Raw genomic sequence first — 20,418 nt, 5'->3', positions numbered from 1 at the left:
CCGAAAAATTGGTTACCCTTGTAAACCAATATTATGGGCTAATGGATGAGGTACATACCTAGGTTATTGATTTGCAAGTGCTGAAATCTATAAAAGGGAAAAGGTATTAGATGCTAATGGAGATTTATTTAGTAGAGGAGCTAGATAAGATGGATGATTGGATAGAGAATATATCTTTAGGAAATAAAGTCATGGAAGGGCTATATGAGGATATTCAACAAATAAAGAATAAAGATCAAGGGAAATTTCTTAAAGTGGACAAATACTGCAATGCCACTAGCCTTGAGATTTTTGAAGATGAATTAAGGTCTAAACTTTCCTCAATGTAGATAGTAGTTCAAAAATTTAGGGCTTTATTCAAAACAACTGTGTCTAAAGATGACATCAGACAAGTGTTCAAAATAGAAGAAGCATTGTTGAAATAGATTCTAAGCTAGAGGATTTTGCTGATACAAGGATAGAAGTCACTACACTGCCAAGTAGTTTGAAATAAGTATGAGTCACTAGATTTATCAGAGGCTAAGGAAGTAGTGGATATTATTGATAAATTCAAAAGAAAGCATCTAGAGATCTTTTTTGTATAAAGGGGAAGAAAAGCTAGGTGTTGGAAATCAAGTTTTAACACTTAGAAGAATTTTGGTGTTTTTGGGTCCTGTCACCAAGGTGCAATTTTTGAAGGTGCACTTTTTTCAAGGTGTACCAAATTAAGAGATGCGCCAACAATTTTGAAGAAGAAGTAGTGTGCTGACAGTTAACTACCAATTGCTATTTTAGAGCATTTCATGCATTAGAAATGAGTTTTGATGGCAGTTTAACTCCCAGAGACACCTAGAGAAGGTCAAGCTTCCATTTTTAGAGCTCTCCATGACTCCCAAATCATCTCATGGCTTCTCTCTTCTTATCTTCTTCTTTTATTTTTTAAGTCATTTAAAGGCTCATGCACCCATTAATTGATATAAACAAGGGTGAAGACCTACTTAGCACTAGTTAGAGATTTAGTTTTTATGTAAATAACTTAATTTTATTAGTTTTTGTATATGAGTTGCATTAGAAGAGATCTCACTCCTAACAGAAAAGGAGGAGAGGATTTGTTTTAAATACATGGATGTAATATGTATTCAAGGCCGATATTTTGATGCAATAATATATGTTATTTGCACTCTCATTCTGGGTGTAGTAAATCTTGCTAGAGTGTGTTATTTTTGTGAATGCAAGTTGACAAATAATTATGGAGCTAATGGTTTTATTGTGTTGTTATAACTGTGTGATCTTTTAGTTATGGTGTTTTCCTTATGTTAAATTTTTTTTTTTGTTGTGACAAATTGGATAAAAGATCATTATTGTTCTTACATAGCATTGTGTCTCATGTGAGCATACTTTCTATCACCTCATGATTTGATAAAATGTGAAACATCTTTCTTTTTTTTATTGAAATTCCAATTGACAATTGCATTAGTGGAGTTGAGGAAGCACTTCTCCTAATTTCATTGGTTTCCTACTCAGATCCTTTTGATAATTTAATTCATAGACATGTTGTAACTTTGGCTTATGTCCATTAGGAATTTCCCTTTTAGTAATTTTCTTTAAATCTCTTGTTACTCTATCTTTTTTATTTTCTTTTCAAACACTTGGTTAAAATAGGAATTTGTACAATTGCATTTGTTATAAATTGTATTCATCATATAAATAAAATACAAAAATCTATTGGTTTTGTAGTTATGTTTTCAACAAAGTTGTGCATGTTGGTAGAAACCGGCAAAGACCACCTTGAGAACATTCACATTTATCTTCATTTGAGTTACTGAACAAGTTGAAAAATAGCCATCTAGAACCTTGTAGTTGGTCATTGATCATATTTTCAATAGAGAGATTTGAGAGAACTTCTTTCATTAGCATCGTGCAAAATGACCACTCAATGGTTACCTCGATTTATATTAAGGAATATGTTATTATCATGAAAATTCTTACTAGTTGTAGAACACAAGGAAGGTGGGAGCATTTCCAAAATGAGAGTTAGGATTGGGGCACTGAAAGTCCATTGATAGGTCATCAAGTATGGATTATAACCATCTTGGCTAACATTAAATGATTAAGCAAGCAAGAGTATACCTAGGACAACCATGAGCTAACTAGTCAATTCATAACACTTATCAATTAAAGGAAAACAAAAACATTAAGCATTAAATTAATAAGAAATTTTTTTACCTTTTTATTTGAGATTATTATGGATCCTCCTATTATCCTTTATATACATCAACACAGTGATATCAAGTTACCTATACTTGCACGTGCCTACGCACACACACACAAATAAACATTTGTGTGTATGTGTGCATGCACGTAAATAAATATAATGGTACACACAAAAATATTGAATTTACACACATGTATTCACACTAGTAAATTTGGGCTCATTTTTTGACCCAATTTTTTACCAAACTTTGACCAAATTTGACCAACACATTGGTCAAAAAATTTCCTCTCAAAAATTTGACCAATACATTGGTCGAAAAAGGTTGAAATTGTGACCACATTTTCTGCCATTCATTGGTCGAACTTTCAACCAATGCTTGGTAGAAATCTGCAAGGTATTGGTGAAAATTTCAACCACTACTTGGTGGGAAAGTGCAGGGTACTAGTCGAAATTTTTTTTGGTCAAGAAATGTTGGGATTGTTAGGGCATTTTGGTTGAAATCACCAGTTCATTGGTCAAAATGTCAACCAATTCTTGGTAGTAAACTACAAGGCATTGGTCAAAATTTTAACCAATGCTTGGTAGAAAACTACATGGCATTGGTCAAAATTTTGACCAATGCTTAGTCAAATTTTTTTTGCGGCTGATAGTTATTGAGGTCCACTTCAGCAATGGCCCTTTCTATGAAATTGCCGTCTAAGACCTTTCTAATGAGATAATGTGTTATGAGCTCTTCATCAGTGGGATGGAATGTGAATCCAGGAGGTAGTTGTGCATCACCCATCCCACTGATGAAGAGCTCATAACACATTATCTCATTAGAAAGGTCTTAGACAGCAATTTCACAGGAAGGGCCATTGCTGAAGTGGACCTCAACAACTATGAGCCTCAGGGAGGGTTCAATTCCCTCCTTTATTATTCACTATGCATATAATCCCATACACCCATTTGATCTCAAATGATGATATGTATTGAATGTTGAGTGCCTATGCTGAGTGCTCCAAAACCATCCATTCCATGCCTTCATTTGTACACAATGTCTTTCTAGTTTCTTTCTACTCACGCCCATTTCATTTCATATGATCATCTAAAAATTGTGTCTCTCTAAGCTCTCAACTATTTCCTCTTGATTGATTGGACTCGCTAAGTTGGCTCGCCAACTTGCCCCACTAAGTCGACTGTTCAAGTATGCTTGCCAAGTTAACTCTTTGATTTCGGTCATCAAGTCACCCCACCAAAGTTCCTCATCAAGGTTAATCTTTAGGTTTGCTCATCGAGCTCGCTCACCAACTTGCCCCACCAAGTTGCCACTTTAAGCCCACTCACCATGTTAGATCATCAGGATGACTCCCCAAGTTAGCTCGCCAAGTTGAAAATTGAAGTACGCTCACCAAGTTGACTCTCTAAGTTCGCTCACCAAGTCTGCCTCGTAGGAAAACTCTCCAAGTTAGCTCACCAAGTCACCCCCACTTGCCCCACCAACTCTCCACTTTAAGTCAACTCGCCATGTTAGCTCACCAACCTGACTCCCCTATTCAGCTTGCCAAGCTGAAAATTCAAGTATGCTCACCAAGTTGACTCTTTATGTTCGCTCACCAAGTCAGCCCCCTAAGTCAGCTCACCATGTCACCCGCACCCAGTCACCTCAATGAGTTGACTCTTTAAGTCAGCTCACCTAGTGGTTTTACCACCTTTCCTTGGCAAGTTGGCTCGTTATGTGTGCTTGCCAAGTTGCCCCACTAAGTTGCTTCTCTAAGCCCACTCACCATGTTAGCTCACTTGTTCGGCTCACCAAGTTGACTGTTCAAGTATGCTCACCATGTGGGCTCATGAAGTCACCCCACCAAGTCATGTCAACAAGTTGATTGTTCAAGTATATGCTCGCCAAGTTGACTCTAAGTTCACTCATCAAGTCACCTAACTGAGTCACCTCAATGAGTTGACTCCTTAAGTCTTCTCACCAAGTTAGCTCTCCAAGTCATCTCACCAAGTTGACTCACCATCTCATCTCACCAAGTGGGGCTCTCTACGTAGGCTCACCAATTTTCCCCACCAAGTCACCTCTTTAAGGCTACTGATAATATCGGCTTGCTAGGTCTATTCCCAAAGTCGACTCACCAAGTCAACTGTTCAAGTATGCTCACCAAGTTGCCTCACCAAGTTGACTCTTTAAGTTTGCTCACCAAGTATGCTTGCCATGTCAGCTCACCGAGTTAGCTCACCAAGTCACCCCTCCAAGTCACTTGAAGCAAAGAAAAATTTGGTGTCATTCAAACTTACCATATCTGAAGGGATATAGTGGCTGAAAGTGCATATTAGATTCATGGTACTAAATATGATGGCTGGAAATTGCATATCAAACCTGTGTAGGATAATATCAGTCTTTCTATTGTAGATCATACTTCATATCATACCTTAAAGTGGTCATTTACTAGTCTGAAAGTGGTCTACAAAAGCCTATAATAGCTAGCTAACATCTAGATGTGATACATGTTGATTATATGGCATTAAAACCTATGGATTGAATTGTTACAGGTTGATTTGTGACTGATAATAGGTCTGTAATCTCTCTTTTTAGTCTTAACAGTAAAAAATAAGCTCATATTTTGCCATATCATTTAGCTGTACATGTTTTGATTGCATAGTCATTTACTTTAATCATTTGTAATGTGTTATCATAAACAAGCACCAAAGTGAGCTCATTCTCATGAAGAGGGAACATGAATACCAGAAATATCATTAGAACCATTTTCATTGTTGCTAATAAAACAAGCACATGAAGCTCTAAACCTTGTTTATGTTCCTCAAGTTAAATGCTTGCAAAACCAACCTTCAATAACACCATTTTCAGGTTGCATATAAATGTCCATGGCACTTTCCTCACTGTCCTTACTAGCATAATCATTTTTCAAGGGTGGAACTTACTTTTCATTTCATCCTCATGTGCACCTACTTGCAACAGGGTGAACGGTGACACAACATTCCTCAATAGAATAAAAGCATTGGATTACACATCTAGTAGATGCTACATTTTAACTTTTTGTTCTTTGATTGAAATTTTTCTTCAGTACCAGTGTGACCTTTTCACACCTTCATAACCATTGTTGCTTCATGGCACTGTCCTCACTGTCCTTACCAACATAATCATTTTTTAGGTTTGAACAAGTTGAGTTTTTTGACACTTAGTCAAGTTTCCACATTTTCTATAGATGGAGCTAGAGAGGAGCTTGATTAATGCCCTCCTCTTGAGGCTCCAAACCCAAATTTGTCACAATTTCCTTAGTCTTGATACAACAACTAGACACTTGAAAATTCTAAACAATGTTATGTGTTTGAGCATCATCATTATTAGTATCACATAGAAAAAAACGTCCCTCTATTCACAAATTCATTTCTTGTAAAGAGTGAATAGAGAAAGGAACAGTGGGTGATTGATGAACAAACATAGTGATGCTCTTAAACAATGTTGTATGGTAAATTTCAAAATGATATCCAGGATGTGACCAAGCCTCCTTCATGATGCTCCAAATTTTCCTATTTGAATATTGCCAATTTTTTAAATGCAAGGTAAATACTATTCAATCAACTTTGATTACTATATTATCCATATTAAAAGCTTTGATCATTTGGAGGACAAGAAGCGGAGCTTCAACATCTATTTTTTTGGGATGAAGTACTTTTGTTGCTTCTATCAAAAATTTAACACCTTATCAGAAGAACCACAAATGACATACCCAATACAATATTCCAAGTCTCCTCTAAGGTGTTCTTGATTTCTTTCACACTAGGTGACTACCATTGGAATTGATCACCTTTTGTTACCATATTATCCATATTACAACTTTACTACTGTAAAATGATGTCTAATCAATACAAATTCAGAGCCAGTTATCTAAAATGAAGTTAAATCAGTCCAGGAGTAAATTCTAGTACTTTAAAATGAAGTTAAATCAGTCTAGGAGTTAGAGTAGCAACACCTTGGAAAAAGATTCATGAGAAAACATATTAGCATTGATCTTCAGCTAACTCATAATTTATTGATTAGAATTGCATAACGTCTATCTTTATCCACATCCTCAATCACCTTTTTTTTCTCATCCACTGGTAGGAGTGGAATCTACAATCAGGTAGAAACCAATTCCCATGTGATCTCCACATGCATTATTTTTTGTTAAAAATAGATAGGAAAAATAGTATACAATTTGTTATATCAGAGTTCATACCTTGATTCTCCTCATCTTATTAGTGAATTTTGAATTGACTTCGAAGACATCTGTTTGTGCCACAGTTTTTGTATTTGGCTCTTTATTGAGAATTTTATGTTTCACACATGAAAGAGAATGTAGCAATCTGACAATATCTTCATCAGTCAAATTCAATTGAGTCTTCACTTCTGAGTAACTTAGCCTTTCGGATGCATTGAATAGCAAGAATGTTGATGCCTGCATATCATAACCATAGAGTAAGTTACACAAGGAAAAAGAAGTGAATTCCAAATATATCAAGGAAACTGACACTGATAAATGTGATGTATTCACTTTGCATATTTATGGTTTCTATAACACATCAATTTTAGTTTTCCATTAAACATATAGCATAAGTAGAAAATGAATCAAATTATTAATATATGGTCATTAACAATTAATGATATTAACCATTGCTTTAACTTATCCTACCCAACTAATTCTTAACCAGAAATTAGAAGAAGAAATTCCCAATAATAATCAGTATAAAATGACCTATAATGCCATTTTATATGAATCAAGGAATCTAATTGTTAGCCAATAATCAACCAAAAAGGCAATTACCTGGTAAGTAGTAACAACAAGTTCCATAGGCTTAGGGTAAAACTTCCCATTAATATTACAAGTACCCAGAGATTATATCCATGTAAGCTTGCTATGCTTTGTCTTTCTCTGATAGAACTGCTTGAACACCTCTATGCATCTTATCCGCATTAAGTAGCAAAGGTCAAAATGTTAACCTACTTCAAAAATTGGCAAATTTAAAAGGTATACTGTATACAAAATGGGCATACCATTTCAGTTGGTAGGTTAAGATCAAATGATTTGTAACTGGGCCAAAACCTAGTTGTCAAAATTGTCATAGTCAAGTCTATGCCAGGATGTGCTTGAGAATTTTCATTAAGATAATCATCAAAATGACCTTGGTTCTCCTTTGCTAATGTTAAATCTCTGACCTACATACAAGTACACAGATTTTTACACAATTTACAATTAGATTAACTTCATTGATAAGAATCAAAGTGAGTTTTTATTTATGTATGATGCAGAATACCATTCCCTCCATTTTAGAAGTAAACTGACCACCGCGTTGTTGCTTTAGCTTTGTCAATATGCTTCTTTCATGATAATCATTTTTATTTTTATCAAACAAAAGTCTCTGTGCAAGATTCTTCCTACAATTTTGACAAATATTAATTATATATCACAACACATAACAAGAAAAAGTCCTAAATTTTAAAATAGCATTATATGGATGAAGATTGTCATTCACGTCATGAATTCCAGATGTATAAAGTTGTCATTTATGTCATGAATTCCAGATGTGTAAAGTTGCCATTCCTCATGCTTTACGGCCTTTGGTAGAGTCTGGGTTAATCTATACTATATAATTCCAAACAATAGTCATTTAAATTTTTTTAAAGCAATTAAAACTAGACTAGTACAAAAAGAAATTGAACCATATATTAAGAATACGGAGTATGTAACCTGGACATACCAAAATAGAAAATGTATCATATTCTAATAAATATAACTCTATTGTTATAAACATTGGATTAGATTGTTTGAAGTAATAAAGGTGAATTGGCTAAATAATGGGCTCATAAAACATGCTTTATTGCTAGTGAGAAGTATTAATAACTATATTAATGGTATGTTAGCCTACACACCCAGATTCTGGGTCAGTTCAACCATGGAGATTCCCAGGGTCCTATCAAATGGGTCATACTAGAAAACCCTTATATTCTACAAACCTCAATGGGTGGTCCACATTGACTATCCAAGCAACTTCCTCCTCAGGGAATCGGCATAACAAATGCCTATGTACCAAATTTTGGTGCCTTCTACATTAAAGAAACCTATTTTGAAGATATTGCCTTGTACCAAGAAACCTTTTGGACAGAGAAATTCCTATCAATTGAATTAATCGTTTCTTTTCAATTTTTATAATATGTTCTATTGAAACACACATTAATTACCTCTTTTGGCTATTATAATTAGATGCCCGAGTCTTTTTAGGGTGACCTTGATGGCAACCCCCGCTATGCTTGTTTGGGGCACAAACATAAGTGTTCAAGATGTTAATCAAGTATTTTAGCGCTTTCTAAGGAATTTTAGGGATGATCCTTTAGACCTTGAGGGGAAATACATGAGGCTCTTGGAACAGGTTCAAATTTGTCCTTGCTGGCTTCTTATGGTTACCATCTAGTCTCATTTCAAATTATTGGTTGAGCACATTTGCTTTTGTATTCACTTCATTTAGTTGATATCTCATTTAGACAATGGAAGTCCAAGGTGATTCATTGAATATTGATGCAATGAACATCTTCAAATATGATGAAGACCTTTATGGAAAGATGGTCAGATATCCTCCTAAAGTTCTCACCATTTTTGACATTGTATTGATGGATGTAGCTGTTCACCTCAAGCCTTTGTGGGAGAAGCACATATAGGTGACTGAATTGTATTTTTGGAAAAATATGTTTTGTCAGTTAGTATGTTTTCTTTTAATGACTTTTTTGTTTTAGATTTTGTTTATTTATGCACATAAATATGCCTCAAACTTACATATAACTACCATTGCATTTAGGCAAGAATATTCAATCTTAGAAATACAGTTAACATGCAAGATCTGAATCCATCAGGTAGGCAATGCTTTTTAAAGTTGCGTCTTCATTGTTCAATGCTATTTGAAAAATCTAATAAGGAGGTTTTGTTGTCTTTGAAATCTAGATATTGAGAAGATGGTTTCAGTCAAAGGAATGATAATTCGGTGCAGCTCAATTATACTAGAAATCAAAGAAGCATTCTTTAGGTGCCTTGTTTAGGGATATGCTCCAGCACCAATACCTATTGATAGAGGTAATTCATTGGATTGCAATTGAACTCTTAATACAACAGTTAATTGTGTCTTCATTGTATGTTATGTTTGTTTCTCAATTCTATTTTGCATAAACTGTGGTGGAGAATCTATAGCTTTAAACAGATTCATGCTTATGAAAGTGATCTCAGAAGCTTTTAGATTCTAGGATTTTGCAAATAAGATCTTATTCCTTATTGTGACATGGCCATTGTTGATATGCTCTCTATAATCTTAATTGGAACTAATAGGACACCGTATATGAGGTTCTTCTCACATTGAGATGTTTGCTTGATGAAAGCTATTTATGAGAGAGCACATTTTTTTAGTGTGAAAAATCCCTGTATGAGAACTTTCATACCAAATTTTATTCTCATATTTCATGAGAATCTTCTACCAAATTTTTTCAAATGTATTTCATGTTTTTAAAAAAAATCTCATATCTTTGCTTCACTACGTACAATGGTACTTGCTGTCTAAAAGTGTTTTTGCTAGATTTGTATTCACATCCTATTTTATGCTTCAAATGCTCAGGTTAGATTGATGAACCTACACATTGTGTAAGGCCAGAATGTGCTACTATGAATTCTTTGACATTGATGCATAACAGATGCAGGTAGGAACTTGTTGATTTTAGTTTATGCATGATTTGAAGCTTCATTTTCAAGACTCTAAAGATAACTATATCCTTTTACTTTGTGGTTAGGTTTGTTGATAAGCAGATTGTAAGGCTACAAGAAATGCCTGATGCCATTTCAGAGGGGGAAATCTTGCACACTGTTAGCTTGCTGATGTACAACAAACTTGTTGATGCAACCAAACCTGGTGATCAAATCGAGGTGTGTCTGACATTACATGATATAAAAATTCTACACTCATTTTTATTGCTAAGTGTTAGCATTTGAAGGTTGACATTGGTTTTTTTTTGTAAGTTATTGGGATTTTCAAAGCTATTATAGTTAGAGTGGGACCAAACCAAAGGATTGTGAAATCTCTATTTAAAGCAAAGCTCTCAAGCCTATCTTAGTCCATTTAAGTTGGAAATGAGGACCTTAACGCTATATTCTATGATTTCTAATTCTAATTTGTAAATCATTTGTTGGTGCAGACCTACTTCGATTTCCTTCATCTAAAAAAGGCAGACAAGACAAGATTGTGAGCCGAAGATCCAATGGAACATGATACCAATAGTGATAGTTTTGCCTCTTTTCAAGAGGGTGCTATGTCACCAGTTGATTATGAAGCTAAGGTATAAAATCATAATTTTTACCTTTCGTATATAACATGAATTTTGCAAGCTCTGAAATTGAATTTTGACTGCCAATTTCCAAATTGAGAAGTTGAAAGAACTATCTCACATGCCTGATATCTATGAGAGGCTAAAGAGGTCCTTAGCTTCGAGTATTTGGGAGCTAGAAGATGTAAAGAAAGGGCTCTTGTGCTAGGTATCTTTCTTTGCATTCATGTTCGATTAATTGGTAATTTGTTGCATGTTCTTTGAGCTATATTTTAACCATTATGCTTCTTAAACAAATTTTTGAGGGAACTGCAGTAAAACTAGCTTTAGGTGCTACTTTTTGTGGTGATATCAACATCCTGCTTGTTAGGGATCTTAGGTACAAGTAAGTTTCAACTGCTTGTTGGGGATTGCTACCTGTAATTTGCCAAAAAGCACAAACCTACTGAATCGACTTCATTTTTGAGTTTCCACATATGAATATTATATCTTGTATCAAAATTTATATGGACCATAACTATTTAATTACTTGTAAATTTGGATGTTGTTTGTGAAAAGAGGATTTAATATAGTACATAATTGTGCACTAATTCCATGTTTCTCATAAATTCTGTCCTGCACATAATAACAATTTTTAAAGACAGTAATAAGGAGGTCCTAAAGTTACTTGTGAGGGTTTAACAGACATTGTATAGAGAGGGATTAACAAAAAAGACTATATTAAGAGGGATTGGACTTAAAAATAGAAAAAGAAGCATTTATATCTCTAAATTATCATAGGATTGAACAAAGCCCATATAATTTTGGAGCTTTTGAGACAGAGTTCTAAACATATAAAAGACTAGGAATGTTAGCCAATCCATCTAAGCATATGGGTATTAAGGGTTGAGATATGTGTAGTGGTAGTCATGAACATTGCTTGTTCTTTGTATTTTTCCTACATTTGATACTTTTCTTATAGGTGGACATGTTTATCACAAACATCCAACATGTCTATCCTTAGACTTCATGGAAAAAACCCTACAAATGACACACAAAAAATAAGGACATGAACCATCCAAACATCTCTAATAGCTCTTGGATATCCCAAAGATGCATAAGTGCATGGCTTGTGAAAACCAAAAAGATAAGACTAACTTGTATAACAAGCGAATAACCAAAATGATTTTATGTCTGTGCTATGTTTGACAATGATAATGATATTTAGATTCAAGTATGAGGAAATTTGTATCAATCAATTCATTAAATATCATTTGAATACAAAGAAGATTTTAAGAGATTCAAGAGCATAATTATAAGCCAAATTTGTGGAAGACCTAAATTAGACCTAAGTAAATAGACATGTGAAGGCTTATTTTGAATATGACAAGTAGATCTAAGGCAGAATTTTTATGAAGGTATATTCCAAGTTTAGAGCATTTATTGAAAAACACTCTTTCAAATCTTAGTGGATTATTCATAAGTACAAGGCAGATTTATTGAAGACCTTGAAGAAGATCTAAGCAAAATCTACCTACATTATAAACACTTTGCATTTCAAAGGTCAGTTCCTTCTGCATTGCAAGATTTGAGGTTGGTGTCTCTTGTTACTTCAGCCTACAAATTTGTTTGAAGTTATATACATACATACATATATGTGTGTGTGTACATACACACACAATTCACCTACAAGGATTTCCATGCTAAATAGTATATGCATCTTGTCTTCTTTTTTTAGACATCAACTATGTGAATGCTTTCTACATTGCTTTTAGTTGACTAAATATATATAATAAAATATGTAGGTTTCTATGCCAAACTAACTCCAATGTGGACAAATATCTAATAATTGGGATTTAAACTAAGCAAGAACTATATGTTCAAGGAACCAAAAGATGACTGTAATGAGACTATCACAAGCGAAAAAACTTTAGTCTCGTTAAAGAGAATTGGGATGTGTGTTTGAAGACTAAACAAATTTGAGCTTTACTTGGTTTCAACAATACTATAATATCTCTACTTGACAAGGCCAACCACATGAAGGTGGAAGCTCATCTAGCCTCACCCCCTCCCCCTAACATTAATCTAAAGTACCCATTATCATCTAATTACATACTTCATTCATTCATCCATCCATTTATGAACTATAACATTCAATCAATAAAATCACATAACATTCATTAATATGATATAAAATTCATTAATACACAATACTAATCAAAACTTCATTAACACATAACAATATTCATTAACATAAAATAAAAATCTATATTAATATGCATCATTCATACATAATTACTTTTTAAAAAGTTCTTTCATTATCCAACAAGGTTTATCAAAGAAGATTTTTAAAACATCATTTCTTTTTTTTATTTTTCTGAGCTCTCTTAAGAAAAGCGCTCATAGGGACATCCATATCTACTTTATTCTCCTCCTCTTCTGGCATGTGTAATGTCAAATTATGATGACTCCTTCTCTTTGGAGGAATAGGAGGTTGCTGCACTAAAGGGGGCTCTGTTGTAAGAACAAGTGAATGCGATAAATTGGCATACACTTTTTCTTTTTCTAACTGTTACAAGTTTGTAATTAAGTATGAGTACAACATAAAATGCATTTTTCTTACCTGAAAATTCCACATCATGTACATTAACATTTTGATCTGCCACCACGTCAACATGTTGAACACTTGGAACATGGTCCAGTCCTTTAGCATGATGTTCAACATGCTCTGAAATATTCAAAAAAAGGATACACGTCAAATTTCAATTGAAGATGTTAAATTGTATTCATAATTGCATAATTAATTTCCAATAGCAAATTAATACCTCCACCACTATAATGCACATCATGGCCTTTGTCAGGAGCAAGTTCTGTGGTAGGATATGAAGGCTGCAGTAAAATGTTATGCACATTGTTATGTAGTCAATTTATGTTTAAAACTAATACCAAAAAAGAATCTTCTCAACTATTTAATTTCATTTACTTTTCATCTGACCAATTTACCTGTGAGATATCATTTGGTGCACTAGATTCTTGGGCAAGGCTTACAGATTCTTCACATAGGTGTGCAACCACAACTTTATAGCCTTCCTTCAAGGCAATTTTTCTATCTTCATCTGTGACCTCCACATTGAAATTTGTGCCCTATTTTTTTGCTTGATAACGTCAGTTTTCCATGTATGGTTTCATTAAACAAAACTATTTGCAACATTATATTAAAAAAAAAAAACAAAATTTATTGCTCTACTTACAAGTCGAGACTACAGATTCATATAGCCACCACAACCAAGTTTGTGTTGGCCGACCTTTTCTATTCTTGCTTTTGTAGCCATGAATGTGTCCTACAATCTATGAACAATTTCAAACATCTTAGATTATATATTTACAAATATCAATAATTAGTGCATGATTACAATGTACTTAATACCATAATGACATACCTCTTTTTGCCTTGTGTTGCTTCATTATCTCTATCTTCAAATAGCCTTTTCTCCTTTGCATCTTCTATTATTTCATTCCACTCCATTAGTGGAATCATAGGAGGATGGTCATACTTTGGGTTATCCTTAAGACCCCTTTCTATATTGATCCCTCACAGTCTTTATATGCTTTGTTGGTCTTTTCAGAAGTAGGCCAGTGTCAAAAATGTTTTTCCCAAATTTCTCCTCAATGGATGCTATCAGATGATTTTTTAATTCCCTAGCTTGTAAATTTCACCCTTTTAAAAACGAATAGATTTTTAGATCAATAACTTTAATATATTAAAATAAATAGAAGAAAAGAAAAATTATGTAGCAATGATATGAAACTATGTACCTTTTACATATGGTGGGTCCAAACAGTCTCAATGTCATATGAAAAAGATGTTCAAAGAAAGCATTATAACCTACAAAAACATAAAGGATTTATCAGTCCAAAATGAGTAATGTAAAAATAAACTAAATTTACACTTTAAATAATATCAATTTTAAAGCACCTGGAGGCTTTCTTTCTCTTAATGGAAACATAGTTTTCTTATTCAGCAACAATGTCCCTTCATACAAACTAGTATTAATCACACGAACTGCTCCAGGAAATGGATTAGCTTCAGTAGTACTGCTCTCTATTGGTCTACCTCCCTACCTATGTCCATGTCTCTCTATGTGTGGCTATATATATATGTATGTATATATGTATGTTTGGTGTGTGTATGCAAGCTTCTGTAGACATCATTTAAGCACTAATATGCTACTTCGTTGTTCATCAACTTGTAGAAAGACATTACAAAATATAGCACATTACAAAATATAGAAAAACAAGGTTTTACTAGTTCTACTGGGCATATACGATGATGTTTGCATGGTCCTTGTTGCCGAAAATGCAGCAGACAATAGTGGACTGCCAACCGAAGGAGGAGTCATGAGCTGAAGAATAGAATATTATTAGCAAAGACATTTGCAATGGATAAAGATCAAATGGGATACTAGCAAGAAATTTCGACCAAAAAAGAGTTAAGTGTTATAATGTTGATCAAAACAAACAAAGTGTTAATTACACGAAGGTACTATGAAACAACCCTAACCATGTTTAGCATGTGATGTCACAACTGGCACATATGTCTATACAAGAAGACATAAAATTAGAGATCATGATCCATAAGATAGTATAAAGTATTAATATCTATTGAACTTCTATCACTGCTTTAGTCCAATTACTGCTTACTTTCAAAGATTGGATTCTACAGTCCAATTCTATTCTCAGTGCCTCTTTCTCCTCACTTATGTCACCCTTGATGATAATTTGAACAAGCTCATTAGTGTATCTTTGTGTAATTTGTTGGGTGATGAATATAGGGTCAATACTAAGGCTAATGTCATGTAGATATGATGCCCATATTTTAGATTGCATTTGATCAGCGATCATTGTAGCTTTTTCCTATCATTTGTGACATCAAATATTCGTATACTTTCATCAAAATAACTCCAAAGTCATAAAGAAAAGAACATAATAGTAGGACATTTGTTTCTATATTAACATTAAAATTTGCAATAATTAATGTTTACCTCTACTGAAGTGTCTGACATGGTGCATCCATATCGCCCTATGAAAAAAATTAGTAAGTCTTAGAAATCAGCAGCAAAATTAAAGTAATAGACTTACCAAAAAAAATATTAATAATAAAGTAGATTTTTTATGTAAATCATTTGTCTTAAGTTAAAAATTTAGCGTAACCAATGTTTATATCTAAAAAAATATTTGACATGTTCTACTTAATGTTTATATGTGCACATATGGTTTGGAAAGAAATATTTGGTCATACAAGACCCCATCATAGTTGACATTGATCGTACCTGAAGATTTCATTAATCATCATGATCATCATCCATGTCATCATCATCATCATCATCATCATCACCATCATCGTACTTGTCACTTTGATCATCATCGTCACCACCACCACCATCATCCTCTTGATCACTATCATCATCATGACCATCATTGCCATGATCATCACCATCTTTGTCACCATGATCATGATCATCATCAGCATCATCATCATCATTATCACCATCATTATCACCATTATCATTAGCATGACCAAAATCATCACCATCTTCTTCTTCTTCTTCACTAGGTAACTATCGTTCCTAATAATCATTTACTTCCTCTTCTGCTTCTTTAATATCTTCTTCTTTGATCACATTATACTTTACTAGCCTTCCTCTTGTGTCATGTCTAACAACAAATGACCAACCTAGTTTTTCTAGAACACCAAAGTAAAACGCTTGCTCGCATTGACTTGGAAGAACATAGGGCTCATCTCCAACTGGCTCAAATGACCTTTTATTAATGATAGTAAATCCACTTTCGTGTTCAATAATAGTCCTATCGGGATCATTTCTATTTAGTTGTACCCTAAACCATTTGATGACAAATAGAACTATTTTGAATGAATTAAAGTCACACTCAAGTATATCATCCAAAATGCCATAGTATCAATTTTTAGATTGTTGAGGATGTATGTCAGTTCTAGATGAAATATTGGTGACCGCAAAGACAACACTTATCTTGGAATCACACATTTTCTTCATTTCATCTAACTTTTTTGTGCAGAATTTATAGCCATGGTAGTACATAGCTTTGTGGTGTTTGACCTACAATTATTCAAACATGTCAAGAATCTTCTCATTGATCTATGAGTTGATATTAACCTTATGTCTCATGATTAGTAATCTTATGCATACCTTTGTATCTCTTAAGCCATATATTAGATCAAGTACCATTGGCATAACATTGGGAGCTTCTTTAACCAATGATGCAACACCTTCCCATGTTAATGAGTGACCATTTTCTTAAGACTATTCAATCCACACTATCATCCAATCAAGATTGTTTGCAATATACAAGTGTAGTGCATCCCACTCATGACCAACTATAAAGAAGACAATTACACCAGTTAGAAACAACTTATATATATATTGATGATGGATAAGAATTTTTAAAATACAAAAAAAAAAAATTATAATTACCTCTCACCCTCCTCAATCTACCTTTCCCTATCAGGTACTCCCCTTTGAATTTGTCATTACAATTGGGATCCCAAATGCGATCTAGATGGATACCTGCTACAAACTTTGGAAGATATTTACTAATATACACCATGGTCTGGTATATCATATATCCCTCCATCATAGAACCCTCAGGATGTGCTCTTTTTCGAACCAAGCCCTTCATAAATTTCAAATGCCTCTCAACCATCCACATTGATCTAGCTTGTACAGGTCCACACAATTCAATCTCCTCAACTTGATGTATGAGGTAGTGTTCTTGAGCATTGAAAAACATTGGAGGTAAACACTTTTTCATTTCACACATAAGCTATGGAATTTTTCTCTTCCAATATTTTATATCTTTTTTATCAATTTCTTTAGATGATAACCACCTAAATGAGATTCAACATGCAAAAACACATAGAGGAGATTTCAAATAAAATTATACAATAGATTTCAGATAAAAAGCTACAAATCTAAGAAAAAAACACTCTTCTAACCTCATGTATTTTCCAAGATCATATATAACTTGTTTAATACTATTGTCAAACTGTTGTGGAAGGGATAGAGGTAGGACGAACTGCAATCATTAAAAAATGATCATTTCAATATATTATTAAATAATGCAACTAGTACTACATTCAATCTTACAAATATACTGTAAATAGAAAACATGACTTACCTTGAGGAAGGTATGCCAATCATGTGTCTTCAACCCTGGCCCAAAATCACCTTTCTTTGATAGAAGAGTGCTTATATTTGCAGCAAATCCTGTTGAATTTTTTTTTTTTTTTTGACTTCTTTTAATGCATCACCTTGTTGCTCCTTTAATAACCAAGGAAGGGCACTTGTATTTATGCGATCTCCATTCCTATTTGATTCAATGAAAATTTTTAGTGCATGATTAGATTCATGAATGTCAATACAAATTTTAGCAATTTTTTCTCTATCGCGCCTTCCATCCAACATTTTCCATATTGTCTCTGTTACATTCTTTCCAATATGCATAGCATCAAACAAATGCGTGATTGGGAAATCCTTTTAGTATGGTAACCCAATAAATTGAGTAGGATAAATTTTCATTCCTCTAGGAAGTTGGTCACTAATGCCTTGACGACCTTCACGAGCATTAGTTATAGCATTAGTAAATATAAGACAATATCAAAATACAAATTGTAAATTTCAGAGGACAAATTGGACATTACCTCGACGATTTAGTCGATCGTATTTATACTTCCATAAATGAGGTGTCATTCTTTGTGGCCTTGATGATGTCTCTTCTTTCCCATTGAAAAGATGTTTCTTGGCAATACGATACCTATGATTATTGTGAAGAAAGTGTTTGAACTCATCAAACACCTACTTTCCTAAACTTCTCGAATGATGACATTTCATCTTCGAACCACAAACTGGACATGCAAATTTTCCCTTTTTCTGAAGACCTAAAAGATCATGTATAATTGGATCATGTACAATTATCATGCGCAACTTAAGCATTCGATAGTAATGTGTAAGCACTATAATAGACCAAAAATATGTGATCTTAACAATATAACATACTGCAAAAATGAGTTAGCCCAGGGGCATCATGTATTGTCCAGACAAGCATTGCATGGAATTAAAATTGTCGATGTCCTATCGGTCTAGAGATGTCATACATAGTGATGTCATTCCATAACTTCAACAACTCGTCAATTAGGAGCTCAATATACACGTTCATATCTTTAAATTGGTATTTACCTAGCAATTGAATGAACATAAACATTACATAATTATTATAACCATTTTGATGCACTATTTATAAATTAATTTAGATAACTATAAAATAAAAAAATATCTGACACAATCATTGACAACATTGTGCTCCCTCTTTATGGACATCCAAGGAGGAATGTTATTGTTAATAACAAAAATAGGCCATACTAAGTAAACAAATCTCATATCTCCATATGGATTGACACCATTCACTGCCAATGAAAGTTTCAGATTACAAGGTTCTTCTTTAAAGTGTGACCATGTTTCTTCTATCTCTTTAAATGCAAAACCATTAGCAGGCATTTGCATAATGTCATCCTGCCTTCTATTGCATGCATGGTAATGCATAAATTGTGTTGAGCTAGTGCACCTAAACAACTGTTCAAGATGTGAAATAATGAGAATGTACCGAAGAACCTTGTGAGGCACTTTTTTTGTTATTTGATCTAATCGATATCTACTAACATGACAATCAGGACATTCTGTTGCAAATTCATGTTGTTTATGATATAGAATGTGATCATTGGGACATGCATGTATTATCTGATACTTCATTCCAATATGATCCATAATGTTAGATAATTCTTGGTACGAACGAGGAAAAATATTTGATGGTGGTAATAAAAAGTCACTAATCAACCTACAACAACAAATATGCATTGTTAATATAATGAATAGTAATTGTATGCTAACACTGAAGATGAAAAAAATGACATACCTTAGCATACATGACATTGCTATATTGGATATACTATTCATAACCTTTAAGTTCACCAACAACACTATAGCTGACAGTAGAGTTGTTTGGGAGCCTAGGTATAAGGGCTCGTGTGCCTTCTCAAGTAAAAGTATATCAAGACCATCTTCGTCATTATTATTAGATTTTCTAGTTCCATCATTGTGAGCCTCTTCATCACTTGCCCCAATACCATCTTCTTCAGTCATGTCCTCTGGCACATTATCATCTTCTTCCATGGGAGTGTTATCCTCAGCTTAGATATTCACACCTCCATGTTCCTCTAGTAGGAAATCCACATTCAGCAATGGACAAAAATTGTGGCCCCCTTCAATATGACTATATTGCCTATAACGACTCTGGGCTGTTGTGATTAGAATTCTTTGACTCTTTAAACCCTTACACTTTTTGCAAGGACAATAATATTTATCAAGTTTTCTTCGAAACTGAGCCCACAATGCAGCCATTGTCTCATTATTTTCTTCTTTTCTTCTGGATTCATATTGTCAGCATGGTCTTTCTTCATAAGAAAATATACCTACAAATAAATTGGACATGTTGTGATTAATGTTTATATCTGCACATATGGTTTTGTTAATTAATATTTTCAAATGTAACTAAAATGATTACAAACATATCAAAAAGGACCTTCACAGGGTCTTATTACATCAACTGTTCTAACATGGTCATGTTGGTTATCTTGAGACCTTAATGTCTTCTCATGCCTTCAACCTTGACCTTGATTCTCCTACATCATTCTCCCAAGGATCAAGGAAAGTTGGATCATCATGGAATTGAGTAGGCAGACCTTCTGGGAAGTTGCAATACTTCAACCTTGTAAGTGTCACGTCAATGCAATGGGTACTAAAAAAATAATTTAAGT

At 33.7% G+C, this 20,418-nt stretch overlaps 1 pseudogene; it reads right to left on the bottom strand.

Moving 5' to 3' along the window:
• Positions 1-6,221: 6,221 nt before the first annotated feature.
• On the bottom strand, positions 6,222-7,716 carry LOC149572802 (cullin-1-like; annotated as a pseudogene).
• Between the last annotated feature and the right edge of the window lie 12,702 nt (positions 7,717-20,418).

The sequence above is a fragment of the Cupressus sempervirens genome, chromosome 2, assembly GCF_028749045.1.
Source record: "Cupressus sempervirens isolate cs-2001-9-10 chromosome 2, ASM2874904v1, whole genome shotgun sequence".
Classification (NCBI taxonomy): Eukaryota; Viridiplantae; Streptophyta; class Pinopsida; order Cupressales; family Cupressaceae; genus Cupressus; species Cupressus sempervirens.
The sequence above is the reverse complement of the archived record's forward strand: the minus strand, read 5'-3'. Positions and strand labels throughout refer to the sequence as shown.